Genomic DNA, 13,586 nt, shown 5'->3' with positions numbered 1-13,586 from the left:
CAACATTATGCTATTCAGGGGTACTGATCAAATTGTGTGTGCGAGTTACCATGCTGGTGTCTTTGACATAAACTGAGCTGGAACACACACATTGCACCTAGGCCCAGGCAATTTTGTAACCGTGCAACGCAATTCGGCATGTATATTTCGATCGACCAACACGCATTGGTAATGCCAATAGTTTTAGCTTTTGTGTAGGCATGGGATAGGATTTTGCCAGGCTATTGCTGGAACTGCAAAATGGTGCAAGTACCTGGGCATATACATATTCACAAGCCAAAACTATTGGCTTTGCCAATGCTTGTTTTGAAAAGGACTTCAGTGAAGGACATGAATACTGATTACAAATCAAGTGGATAAAGACGCACTTGATTAAGACATTGTATTATATGTGTAGCACATTTAGAGCTCCAAGTAAGCCCCCGATCCCTAGAAGACTGCTTTGAAATAAGACTAGCAGGCATTTCTGATTAATGTTTGATGGTTCTGCTTGGTATATGGCTATCTCAACACAATCTCAGGAGGATGTGTTTCTGGCATGGAGGGGCAAGGCATGGGAGGGAATGGCAACAGGGTGTACTCAGGAGACCCCCGGCCAGCCCATATAGCTGAGGTTTTCTCCAAGAGTACTTTAAGACCAGATAGCTGCACCTTGAGACGGATGGGGGTGCAGATTAATTACTACAACACCAGTCAATAAGGACAACTCAATGGTTTGGCAAAGGGAGTCCTTTTAATGACAAGTACAAAAACAGTGAGTCATGGCAATCAGCAAGTGATGCGATAGTCCATCTTGCTTCAACTCCAAAGAACTTCATAAAAAACACATCATTTAAACTGAAAATTTGTCGCAAGTGATGTGTAAAACTCAAAGGTTAATAAGTATTTCTATTGGTTCGGAAAAGGTAACTTTAATATAGGTGCTATATCTGTATATGGTAACAGAGTGAGGGGATTGGGTAAATACTGTCAGGTGAGCATCTAAGCCCTTTCTTCAAAATGACTACTGTAGACGTCACTAAAAGTATGACGTCCCATTGCTTCGACTACTATAGGACCGTAGATTGTGTGGTCCATTGTGATTGGGTTGGCACCAACCCCATGCATATATTTCCACTTTACTTAGCAACACGCAGAATGGTCAGCCAGCTACCCGGTCTTCCTCCAATTAAGGTTACAATCAATCATCACTTCAACAACAATGTGTCAATTATGTTACTGCGGTTGACCTCGAAACTGCATCTTCTGTCTGGGAAAGTTCTGATGTCTTCTCCTTGGAGGATGCCACGCGTAAGTGTGAACTCGTGTCTCCTCGCTCGGATGGTCACCTGATGCAGACACCGTGAATTTGCCTCTTTTCTCTCGATTTGTGCATTTAATTCTTATTCGGCTTGCCACCTGTCTACACTTCCTTATCTTGACCTTTCAGAGACAGGATATTCTGTTCTTATGTTTCAATTAGATGTAGCTACTGTTCGTTCCTTCTATTGGTATGAGCTTGTCTCTCTTGGCATAAGTTGTTTGGCCTCTAGTAACCTGAGTTGATTCTGCTTTTCGCTTAAAGTGGAATCGCACTTATAATATTGTGCTTCGTTTTGAGGTAGATTATGTATAATGGCACTTGCCGCACTATTCTTCTACTTGGCATAGCAAGCCGTACTGTTTTATTAGCTTTCTTGCGGTTTCAATCATATGTACAGGTGTTAGCTGGTTGAATATCTTCATCCTGCTTACAGTTTAACTCTCTTACGTTTTGATAGCTTCCTATCACTTTAAGCTCACAATCTCTTTTCTCTAACGGCGTTTGGTCTCCTTGTGTCATTCTTGGTTTATCATTTGTTCTATCTGTGAGTCCGTCCGGGCTCTCGTGACGTCACCATTCGTCTTCCATTAAGCCCTTTTTGGTATCTTCCAGGATGGTACTTAGGCAATCTTCATTTTGTCTCATTTGTTGGTAGGGTTTTCTCAACCCTCTTGGTACTGTCCATGGTTGTCTGGTTATTCGTACTTCACTAGATGTTGGTCTTCTGATGGGTACTGGGCAGAGCCCTACTGCGACTCTCTGCTGGTTTATTTGCTCATCGTACGTCACATATTTTGTTGTGAATGTTCCTGGCATTTCAAAATGGGCGATGGGTGTGCAGGCTTTATTTGGGACCTTCTCTACAAGGGATTAGCGTGTCCATGGGCAGTCAGTTGATGTGTAAATTGACAAGCAGCAGCAACATGCTTTGTGTCCCTCTTCATAAGCCAACTCCCTCCTAGCTATACTCCAATAAAATAGTTGCAGCAAATAGGTGGCAGCTTAGCGTCACTTAAGAGCCAAAGCTAACTAGTTGAGAAACGAAATCAGCACTAGTATTTGAAAAATATTCCTTGAATTAGTGCAAAAGTTTGCGTGACATGGCACGTGCATCAGTATAATCTATGTGGTCAGGCCTAATTGTAATCATTGCCTTTCCATTTGTGATAACTTAATCCAATTTCACTGATGATAACTCATTTTTTTGGGGGGAATACAAACATTTGAAAAGTAATTCCATAAAAATGCAGCACATAATAAATGTCAATAAATACAAACATACATATCATGTGCACATGAGCAAATATTCAAGCAATGCCATTGGTCATTATAAAGCGTTTTCTGATGTTGAGAGCCTTCCTGAGGTAACCGAGAAGTGTCTAGCCCACAAGTGGGTTTCTGCCCTTAAACAATTGCATGACGCAAGACACATTGATAAAAAAAACTGCCTCCCTTAAAAGCAAACGCAATATATTCCTTTTAATACTAAAGTAAGCTGTGCAAAAAATATCAAATGCATTAAGTCTTCAATTACATCGGTACAAAAGGTGCAATATATTTCTTTGGGTGTTTTATTTCATATTGCAGAGTCTGTATGAGCGTGATACAATTAAATCTCATCTTGGTAATTAAGAATCTATTGTATGCATAATTACTCCAGGAGAGATAACCCTGTCCGTGTTGTGTTTAAGAAAACCAGGTTTTTACAATTTGATTGTTTCACATTCTCAGTGTTTTTCCTCTGTTCTAACTTAGCGATTCTCTAGCGTTCTTTAAAGGAAAGTGCAATCTAAAATGTAGAAATTGTTAAAAGGATTTTGAGTGTTAATGGTCCCTAACAGTTGTTGTATGTGTGTCATGCTTGGGATAGTAGTGCCACCTTCCTTATTCAATATGCTCCTGATTAGCAGTTGAGTAAGTGTTGCTTTTGATTGAGACCATAGGTGCAGCCAATGATAGGCTGGCTCAAGTGCTCATTCAGCCATTAGGAAGCCCATACCCAGTTCCATATGTGCTGCGCAGTTTGCCACTGTTCTCAGAACCCCCAACAGTTTTAAAGAAGCAACACAACAAGGCAACAAGTCGCAATATCTTACAATTGATTTGATTGTTATACTGAAGATGTTTAGGCTAATGTCAATTGGTTGAGCATTTTATTTTATTGCCTTTGTTTTATTGGTCATTTATAAGGTGCTTATACAGTTGAAATAGTGTTTTGAAGCGCCACAAAGCAAAAGGGAAGGGAACTAGGGAGCAAAACCACACAGTAAGGAACATGACAATGAAAAAGTAAATGGCAAAGTGGTCCTACTAGGACTTGTGACATACAGAGTGTGCAAGTGCAGAGAGAGGGGAGAGCATAAGGGGTTATGTGCTAGAGGTGCCCCCCTGACGGGGGGAAGTGCCAGAGTGCCCATTGCAGAGGCTACAGATAAGTGCGTGGCGGAGATCACCTGGTGACAGGGAGCTCAGCCGCCACTAATGTAAGCGCTCCGACCAGAGGAACACCACAGGCCATTAAGGGCCTAATGGCACGTGCAGGTGGTCGAGGGATGATTCAGAAGGCCAGGACCTTAAAATATTCTTGAGGGCCCAGGCCACCAATCTCAGCGACTGAAGGGGATTAGCACAGGAGGGGGAGAGGGAAGGAAGAGGAGAAAAGGAAAGTCTTTAGATGCTTGTGGTAAATGAGGAGATCCGTCTCAAGACAGAAAGAGAGAACAAAGCTGTTCCAAAGGAGGGAGCCAGCCAAGGAAACAGAAAGACCACCTGCTCTCTGCTTGGAGAAGCTCTTGACCAGCAGAGAGTTGGAGTCAGATGATCAGAGAGATCTGGAAGGAGAGTATTTAGTGATGGTGAGTTGCAGATAGTGTGGTCCCAGCCCCAGACAGCCTTGTGGATGATGCATAGCGATTTAAATTTGATCCTTGCAGCAATTTTCTGGGGAGAGGTGAGGAAAGGGAGAATGCCTTTATGGAGGTGAAGTTAGAAATGGGCCTTTTTGGCAATGTCCAAGATGTGAGAAATAAAAGAGAGAGAGAGAGGTGTCAACGATTACACCAAGGTTTCTACCTTCGGAAAACAAGCAGAGGGGGGATTGTGCAATGCCACCCAAAGCCTGTTTAATTCTGCTGGTTTGCCTAGTTATGTGGTCATTTCCTGAAAGGCGTGTGGAGAAATGTTTTCCTAAATAATCAAAGCAAGTCACAATTGGAATAGTTGCTATACATCTTTGGTATGTATTTTCAATTATTTCCAGTAGCACAAACAAGAATTGCCGATTTGGTTGTCTTGATCTGTAGATTGATGTGGTTCTTAAACTTTGTGACTCTGTTGTCAAGAGTTGGAGTGCCCTTGGTGTACGTGCCAGCAGGATGGTGTTGTCCAGATAGGCCAACACCAGCAGGTGCATATTGCCCAAATTTGGCACATCTGCTCTTATATTAACCAGGGAATCATAGATATTGTTAATATACAAGTAAAACACGCACCCCTGCCTGACTCCTATAATAACTGGAAAATATGATGTGCAAATGCCCTTATCCCCACTTCTAGCGCAGGCCTTAGTTTCATTATGTGTACCTAGCATGATGTTTAACATGCCAGATGGACAATCCATGGAACTGAGCACCGCACAGGGTTTGGCCATATTAACCTTGCCAAAGGCCATGCTCAAGTCCATAATGCCATAAATATAACTTATTACTTGTAATATAATGATAGTGCCACTATTAGAGCTACATTCCGGGTTTGCTCGTTTGTGCCAAAACTAGGACGAACGTCCAGGTGCATTTTTGACAAGATATCATTATCACTAGTCCAGTGATCCAGCTTATTTACCAAGGCTCTATCAAATATTTTGAAATTCGAATTTAAGAGAGAATTACGCCTATACACCGTTGGGCTGTTCCTGTAACCGTTTGGCTGGCTGGGTTGTTACAGGCATTTATAATGATTTTAAACGCCTTGGTTAGAATAGGTGCCTATAAATCTATCAGGTCCAAGAATAAATTAGCTGGAATGCCATCCGGTCTGGGACAGCGACCAAGCACCTGCAATTTCATAGCCTCTATTATCTCCTATAAAGAGACTGAATAAGTGAATATCAAAGCTTGAAATAGGGCAATAGGGCAACACCATATAAACTAGAGTCTGCAGCAGACCTGACAATGGTGGCAATAAAAGCTGCTGGTGTCCAATAACAAGTAAATTCTGAGGTAAAGATTGAGCAGGCTTGTTAAACCAACACAAGAAAAAAAACATTCAACGCGCATTAAAAACACAGTAAGGCTGTACAAGGCACTAAAAAGCACCCAAGGGACAGATTTTTCTTTTTTTTACAAAGGTTTAAAGATTCCAAATATTTTTAAAAGATCCATAGCACGTTCAGCGCCAAGATCGCTGGAGTCCATGAGAAAAAATGCCTTTTGCATTCGATAGGCTGCAAACACTGAATAGCGACGGTGATACCTGTGTTGTGGTGGGCAACTCACAAGTAGTAATAGTAGTTAGAGGCAGTCCCAGCCATCCAGTTTCTTTCTGCTATCCGCAACAGCCTAGTCCACACCACCAGCAAAACACGCAATCCTCGCAGCCTTCACATCGTCTTGTTTGTTGTGTGTTTGTCAAACAACTTCAAATCCGGCAACCCAGTCTGCACTAGCATGAACAGGCGCAATAGCCCACTCTCGGCCCTGCTCCTCTCCTCTTACTACTAAAACCAGATATAGGATTAGATGACATAAAATGCTACGGATAGAGTAAAGCGAGATATTTGTGTTTATTAGATTTCTGTTTCATGTTGACACAGTGGTGGTCAGTAAACCAGATGTCATGTTCAAATTGTCAATGTCTGGCAAAAATAGAGTGGCACAGAAAGAAAAAGAAAAGAGATGTTAAGAAGCAACATATGTGTTTAGCATGGCATTAGGTAACCAATCTGCAAAGCATTAGCTGTGGCACAAATTGTTATGTTCTGTTGTTCTGCCATTAAAACCAATGAAGGTTTGTTTTATTATGGACCAATCATGTGTTAGAATAGATAAGCTCATCCTGGCAGCACAAGCCACTTCCAAGGTGTGCATTTTTAGGCAAAGTTTGCAAGCAGTACCCTCTGGGACCACTACACACAACTATGACTACAGGTGTAAGCAAAACCAACCTTTGATATAAGTCTGTACCACAGAGTTTTTGGTAGCGAGCTGAGCAGCCAAGGCTTATCTCAAGAGGGAATGTGAGCTTGTAATAAAGTTACACCGAGGTCTACAATTACAAGTATTCAAACAGGCACTTACACTCAAGGTTTCTTGGTAAAACACTTATTCATTTATTACACAGTCAGTTAGAAAACATTCACTAAAATGAGGCAATCAATACCACACTAAAATGTACTACAATACTTCACACTAACCGGTTCTGAAACATTTACACTACTTTGAAGGAGGAGCAAAATGGCATTCAGAGCACTTGAAGTAGGAGCAAAAAGGCATAAGTTAATAAAATGAATAGTAGTGTTACTTTTAAACAGTGCAAATAGTTTGAGTTCAGCAGAGGAGTTTGGGTGATGTTCTGACCCACTAGCCCATGCCCGGCAACATCATTGTCTGTTGCTTTCATCAAAAACAACAGTATGGCCGCCGGAAAGCCTTATGCGCGCTAAAAATCGCTGAGAAGTGTGCAGGGAAACCTGAAAAATAGGCCGCCAATCCATTTTGCCTATGTCAGTGGTAAAACAGGAGACCACACTGCCAAAACCTATCATTGGGCTGCCCACAGAGTGAAATAGAACTGCTTGAAAAGGCAGTGCTGCATTGCCAGAAAAATCCAGAAGTGTTTAAAATCTGTTTTTCCTTGGCTGTCGAAAGTGCAAAATCATGGTTCCCAAACAGCAGAGAAGATCCAACATACTTGTGGGGTGTTCACCATCACGTTATTTAAGGAATCCCCATAAGCACCATGATAGGAGAAACACCTTTCATCATGAAAAAATCCACATTCAAAAGGTGCTTGCATGGGAAAAATATGTCAGATATGGGTGCAGTACCGTCGCTCGCCTGCGTCCTAGCTGTCATTACTTATACTGTCAGTTTAAAACTTGTGTCTTAAAATCAAATTGTTGAAAAGAAGAGACTTGGTATCAACAGCAATATGGGTTATTACAATTCAGTCTCTATGTTTGAATAAGACTTAAATGAAGAGATTTGTGTGCATATTGGTAGAAAATGTAAATTGTATTTTTGAAAAGCCCAATTTTAACAGTGTTTTAAAAGTGAACTAATGTAGCCACACTGAACTTCAAAGAGGCTTCCCCCACTGAGGAACACACCACCCTTCTCCTTCCCACCAAAAGGGCAGGAATTCTCAGATGGATGGTAATGGAGGGGGGAGGAGATTTGCTCTGCTGCACTTGGAAAGAGACAATAGGCTTCTTGAACTGTAAGGAAATGCAAATTCGGGTGTCGACAGAAAACAACTGCTGTCAGGTAGAGGCTCAGGTTGCTCTGGCCCAGCCAAACCTTGGAGGCGGGAACAGACAGTTTTGTTCATTCTGAAAGCACAGAAAATATCTTTTTGAAAAAGACTCATAGAAAACTGAACTAAATTGGTAGAAATCTGTAAATATAGTGTTGTTAAAATGAAATTTCTGCTCACAGTTTGAAACTACTCTGGAATCTGTGCGATATTCAGAGACCAGACCACTAAAATGTTGATATTGTAGAAATTGTGATCATGCTAGGAATATGAAAGTTTACAGGATTATGCCCAGATGTCATGCACATGTATGTGGAAAAATGTGTACAGATCTGGTAACCAACCAAAACGTGAAAAACTGTCAATTTTGAACCGAAACTCTCAGGAAGATGGGACGCGGACGGATACGTGCTCTCTTTAATCTGTGATGTGAATATGTATTATTAGCAAATTGGTGATATTGTAGATATGCTTTCTATAAAAAATAAATGTTCTGTGTAGAAACAAAGGGGATGTTTTTCCCTGGACCATAAATACAGCGTCATCATGACAAATTATGACACTCTGGTTGCTTCTCAAATCAGGGGAGAGGAAATTCTCTGACCAATCGGATTCCTAGAGGGTGGGCTTAGTATAATCAGCCTAACCACCCTTTTGGGAAATAGATAAATAGGGACTGTTTAGGACCTAGACACACACACACATTCACCCATCAACTGATTTACTGGCGAAGCGCTCTGCAGGAGAATCCAGATCCAGACTTCAGAACTCTGAAAGCAGAAGGCCCATTCCAAAGCTGAACCCTCCTCATCTGGCCTTTAAAATCTTGCAACCTGATTTTACCCCCAGACTTCCAAGGGGCACACCAAAATTGAACAGCCTGGCTGTGTTGTTTTCTGCTTCTTGACAAGAACCAGTAGAGCAGAGCTGAAACCAGATAGCTGTAAACTCCAGAACCAACCCGTAAGATTCAGTTTGGAGGCCGTGCAGAGACCCAGTGCCATGCTGCGTGCAGAACCGGCTGCCTGAGTCCTGTCTGGTGGGCTAGCAGAATTCCAGTCCAGAACCCTCTGACCAGATCTTTAACGTGCCTATTCCAAACCATAGTTGTGAGTATCTACCATAAAATTGTCCATAGCCAATCTCTTAGATTTAAGTAATCCAATCCCAAACCATTCTAGCATATCCATAACTACATTGTAGAATCTCTTTTGTCTTTTCTGAATCTTTCCCTCATCCATATAGTCCTTTGTTAATTGTAGTGATAAAATCATCTTTGCGCTGATATATTTGCTGAAGAAAGGCAAGCGTCTCGGGAAGATAGAAACCATCCGTGGGCGTCACTGGATCGGTGGCTGTGCTGACGTGTAGCTTGTGGCTTCATAGACTCCTTGCCGGACAGTCAGCCAGCCATTCACGCCAGAGTGCATTTGGGTCTCCTAGGAGACTAAGCACAGGGAGTTTCGGGCACCTCCCTCACTTCCTGCCCACCACAGACACTCAGGCACCAGAGGCGGTCTTCAGTCCTGAAGCTCGCCAAAGGTGTAGGAACAAAGGGACCAGACCTAGTTTGGCGCACAAAGACAAACTATAGAAGGACCTTTCCAAAAAGAAATGGTGAAAAAAGAGGACCGGAACCCATTTAAACAAAGGAGACTCAGACACTATCTTGAAAAATATGGCTCCTGCGATTTAACGCTACTAGTGTTCGCGGTGTTGAAAAATCATGGTAGTTCATTGTAAAACCACTGCCACCAGCCATTTCGATAGGAAAGGGTAGCATTTGACTGCTACATGAGTTTCTAGGCAAAGGGGATACTAGGTAACCCCTCCAGCACTCTATTGTAGATAGCATGTGCTGGGTCTAGGAATTTCAAAAGACTAGTAAAGTCAAATTTACTTTCTCTGGGAAACAGCAGTTTATCCCAGAGAAGGTATTTAAACTTTGAGATAGCCTGAAAAGTCTTCCCTGTGTCACTGCACTGAGGGTGCTGTGTAACACACATGAAAAGATGATGCCTATGGAGTTGTCTAAAACTCCATAATCAAAGAACACAAGAGTAAAATACACATCAAAATACATGAGTGGGAAAAAAGGGTCACACTCTCTCCAGGTAAAAAAATCAAGTCCACAAAATCCAGCAAAGTTGCTGGGGGTCTCTAAGGTAAAGGGAATTAGCACATTTATGAGAATTCTCCCTAACATGCATGACAGTGGTGGATCTCTTTCTTCGGCTGGGGCCTCCCTCTGGAACAGCCTTCCTGCCTCTCTGAAACTTGAGGAGAACCATTTCTGGTTCCAGAAACACCTCAAGACTTACCTCTTTGCTTTTCAATTCTCTCTTCTGCTCCCCTGCTGAATTCCTGGTTGAAACTGAAAGTGAGCTGGTCACCTGGCTACCCTCGGATCTCGGGCCCATGTCCCCTCCCTGCCAGTTGTACACCTGCACGGCCCCCATGGCAACACTTGCACTTGTGTTGTATCTGTAACACTACAGTCCCCCTACCTGCACTTTGGACACCTGCTGTCTGCACTTACCCTTGCACTTGCCACCAGCTGGTCACACTTATTTTATTGTTTGATCGCATGTACTGCACTGCCCCCTTCCGTTTCCCCTCACACTTTCCCCCACCCTCTCCCCTGCATGTGCGCACTCTCAAGGTCACCTGTCCTAATAAGATCATTGTCTTTGTCTTCCCTTTGTTCTCCCTCCCTTGCCTCATCGCGCCTTGAACAACTTGTGTATCGGCACGTTATAAATGCCACGCCATATCATATTATATATCATATTATATCATATCATATCATGTCATATCATATCATGGCTGATGTCTGCCTGCTTATAGAGCCATTGTAGAAGGCAGTTGCAAAGATCAGACTGGGTGTGTTGCTACATGCAGGACAGTTGTAGACATCATGGTAAGTACATATTATGGCCCTCAAAAAGACACGTGTTCATGACAAGTATGTTCCTCCCAAAAGCACCTCTCGATGGTGATGGTGTACCACACTTGCATGCTCTCTATCTGACAGGTAGGGCACCTCTACTACAGATGTTGACTGATTTTGTGTACCTGAGGGATAACGGTTCTAGGTCAAATGTTTGAAGAATCGAATGACCAAAGGGTTGAATCAAAAGGAACGAAAACTAAAGGGTCGAATTTTTTTTAAAACTTTTTTTGGGTGCAAAAAACACTTTTTTTACTATACTTAAACCCATAAAAAACTATTTTTTTAAAAAAAATTCTACCCTTTGATTTTCGGTCCTATTACCTCGACCCTTTGGTCATTCGATCCTTTTGGTGTCGACCCTTTGACCGGACACCAGGGATAACTGATCTGGATCTTCAAGATGGCATGCTGTGACCTGCTTTCTCACTGCTTATGGGGTTGATCAGTTAACTGGAAGAATTGGAGGGACAATTGGTAAACATTCATTTTTGATTGTAGTTATACATCCCAAATTCTTTCAACATACCAACAGATACTAGTCTTTAAACACAATAGTACACAAATGTGTAAACAATTAGCTGAGTAAATTGCAGTCGCATGTTCATACAAATGTTCCAAAATTCCACGCCTCCACAGTCCCTTTTACATCTAAGCGATGTTGCTTCATGGCATGATTTTACATTGCACTTTGAATTTCTTGCATTTTTGCCTGTATGCATGTTATCCAATTTATTTAAGCTTTCAACACAGTGGAGCTGCTTATATTCAATAATCTGCCTATCCCTCATCTGCAGCCCACACTATTAAACAATTCCCTGTCCTTAGGTTTTTGTATGGTTGTTAGGAAAGATTTCATAATTATATGTAATTTTCCCTCCATGTGGCAACCCCCAAACATTTTCCTGTTGTTTTACACCCTGATCTAGACTTTGCGAGAGAAGCGCAGCCTTCTGCCGCACTCCTCTGGGCTTTCACTCAATTCATATGGGGAAACTAACATGCCCTTAAAACAGTCAGTACTGGGAGACTTTGTTTCCCTTAGTCCTTTCGTCATGTTGCAGCTTTTGTGTAACATGAAACAAGAGTGCACTGTAACTTACGTTACTGCGCTCTTCGGTCTCTAGTAATTCCCAACGCCCTAGAAACTCTCGCTGGACTTATTATGAACTGTGCAAGTGTGTCACGGACAGGACTGGTGGCAGCTATCATTTCTCTTGTGTTCTGAACCCTTTTTCGCCATGTTATCCGCGCTTACCGCACAAATGAGTGGCCTGGCTCCAAAATGGCCATGCCACAAGGTTCTTTGTCCTGTCCTCTGACTGTCTTGCCCCTTCACCTTCCCCAGGTCGAGCCGACCCGGGTCCGTCCTTATTTGGTCATGCACTTTCCCGCAAAATCCAACACTTTTGCGGGCTTCTGCATGCCTTGTGTGTGCCTCCAGGATGTGGGCAGGGATGTCTGTTCCCAATACACATCCTGGGTGCCAGAGAGTCTGGAGTGTCCTGAATGCCTGGGACCACCGTGGTCCGTGATAGGTCCACGTATGGTCTGGGTGTTTGTGAGCAGATCTCCCATTGGGTCCTCTCCGTTTTGGCGCGAAGGAAACTTTGAATAAGAGGAGGCTGAAAACACCACTAACATATTGATCTCCTGAGTTCACACCGAACAATGGATAAGGAGCCAAATATCCTGCAACAAGAAGCTGAGTCGAGGAACCGCTGGTGACCCGCTGAAGGTTTGGCACCCTGAAATGCTGTCGTCCTGTCAGACCCCTCTGCATCTGATCGTCCTAGAAGGTCTGCAAAGGCACTTCGACCCATTGGAATAATGGGATCAACTATTCCCGGCACCTTCATCAAAACCTGGAAGTAAGCCTCTTCGGAAGTGTCCCTGGGCCAACGAGTGGGTTGATCAGCTTACGCAGGCACTTTGCTCTGTAACCACCGCCGTTTTGGGGAAGCCCTCGAAACTTGGTCTACTGCTTGTTCTGCGTCCAGGGCAAACTCACACCGAATTTCGTACACTTGGCATTCCCAGGTCTGAAGTGAAATGAGTGCGCCCGGACCAGAGTAAGCCCGGTTGCCGTGTTGCCCTGCTGCGGTAACAACCTGTGCATGTCCGCTGTATTTGGGACACCCTCGACCCTGCATCCTGCTACACAGAATCTACACGGTGTCTAGACGTCCTGATCCTCGCAGCTGAACCTGCCAGCAACATGAACTGAACTGGATAAGTCTGGGTCTGCCTGCGTCGGGGACCGGTGAGTAGTCCATACCCCAACCGGTGGCCCTTCGCGCAGGAGCACGTTTCTTTTCTACAGCTGTTGCAAAATAGCGACTCTATCCCCCACTCTCACCCTGCCTCTGCCCACAAGTGGAGGCCTTGCTTGAGTAGTGGGGACTTGGTCTGCATTGCTTCATTCACCTTCCTGAACTGCCTGAGACCCTTGAAGAGACCCTACTTTATCCATTGGCACCAGCGCGTGCAGGTACTTTTGACCATAAGGCTCCTCTCTTTGTAGGGCTCGAACTTCCTCCTAGTTAGGTGTATTTCTGATGTCGAACTGGGTCTAATGATTACTTGCACTGCCTGTTTTCCTCCCCATCTAGGTGGTCTACATGGTACGTGCTCATAACTCCTTAGACCCCTCGGTCTTGTATATATATTGTATTGATTGTGATGTGTTGGTTTACTTTCGTATTATTGTGATTCTTTGCTATGGTCGATGTTACAACTCTCTATCCCAAAACCCTTTTCTTCTCGAGCCCTTCACTAAGCGACCTGCAACTTGAGGGTCAGACGCTACTCCAGGCATAGAGTGAAGGGTAGATCTCTCTCCTCTGAAAGTGCCTCCTTCTG

This window comes from Ambystoma mexicanum, chromosome 5p (genome assembly GCF_040938575.1).
Source record: "Ambystoma mexicanum isolate Mex_15411 chromosome 5p, UKY_AmexF1_1, whole genome shotgun sequence".
Lineage (NCBI taxonomy): Eukaryota > Metazoa > Chordata > Amphibia > Caudata > Ambystomatidae > Ambystoma > Ambystoma mexicanum.
Note: the sequence above shows the minus strand (reverse complement) of the source record.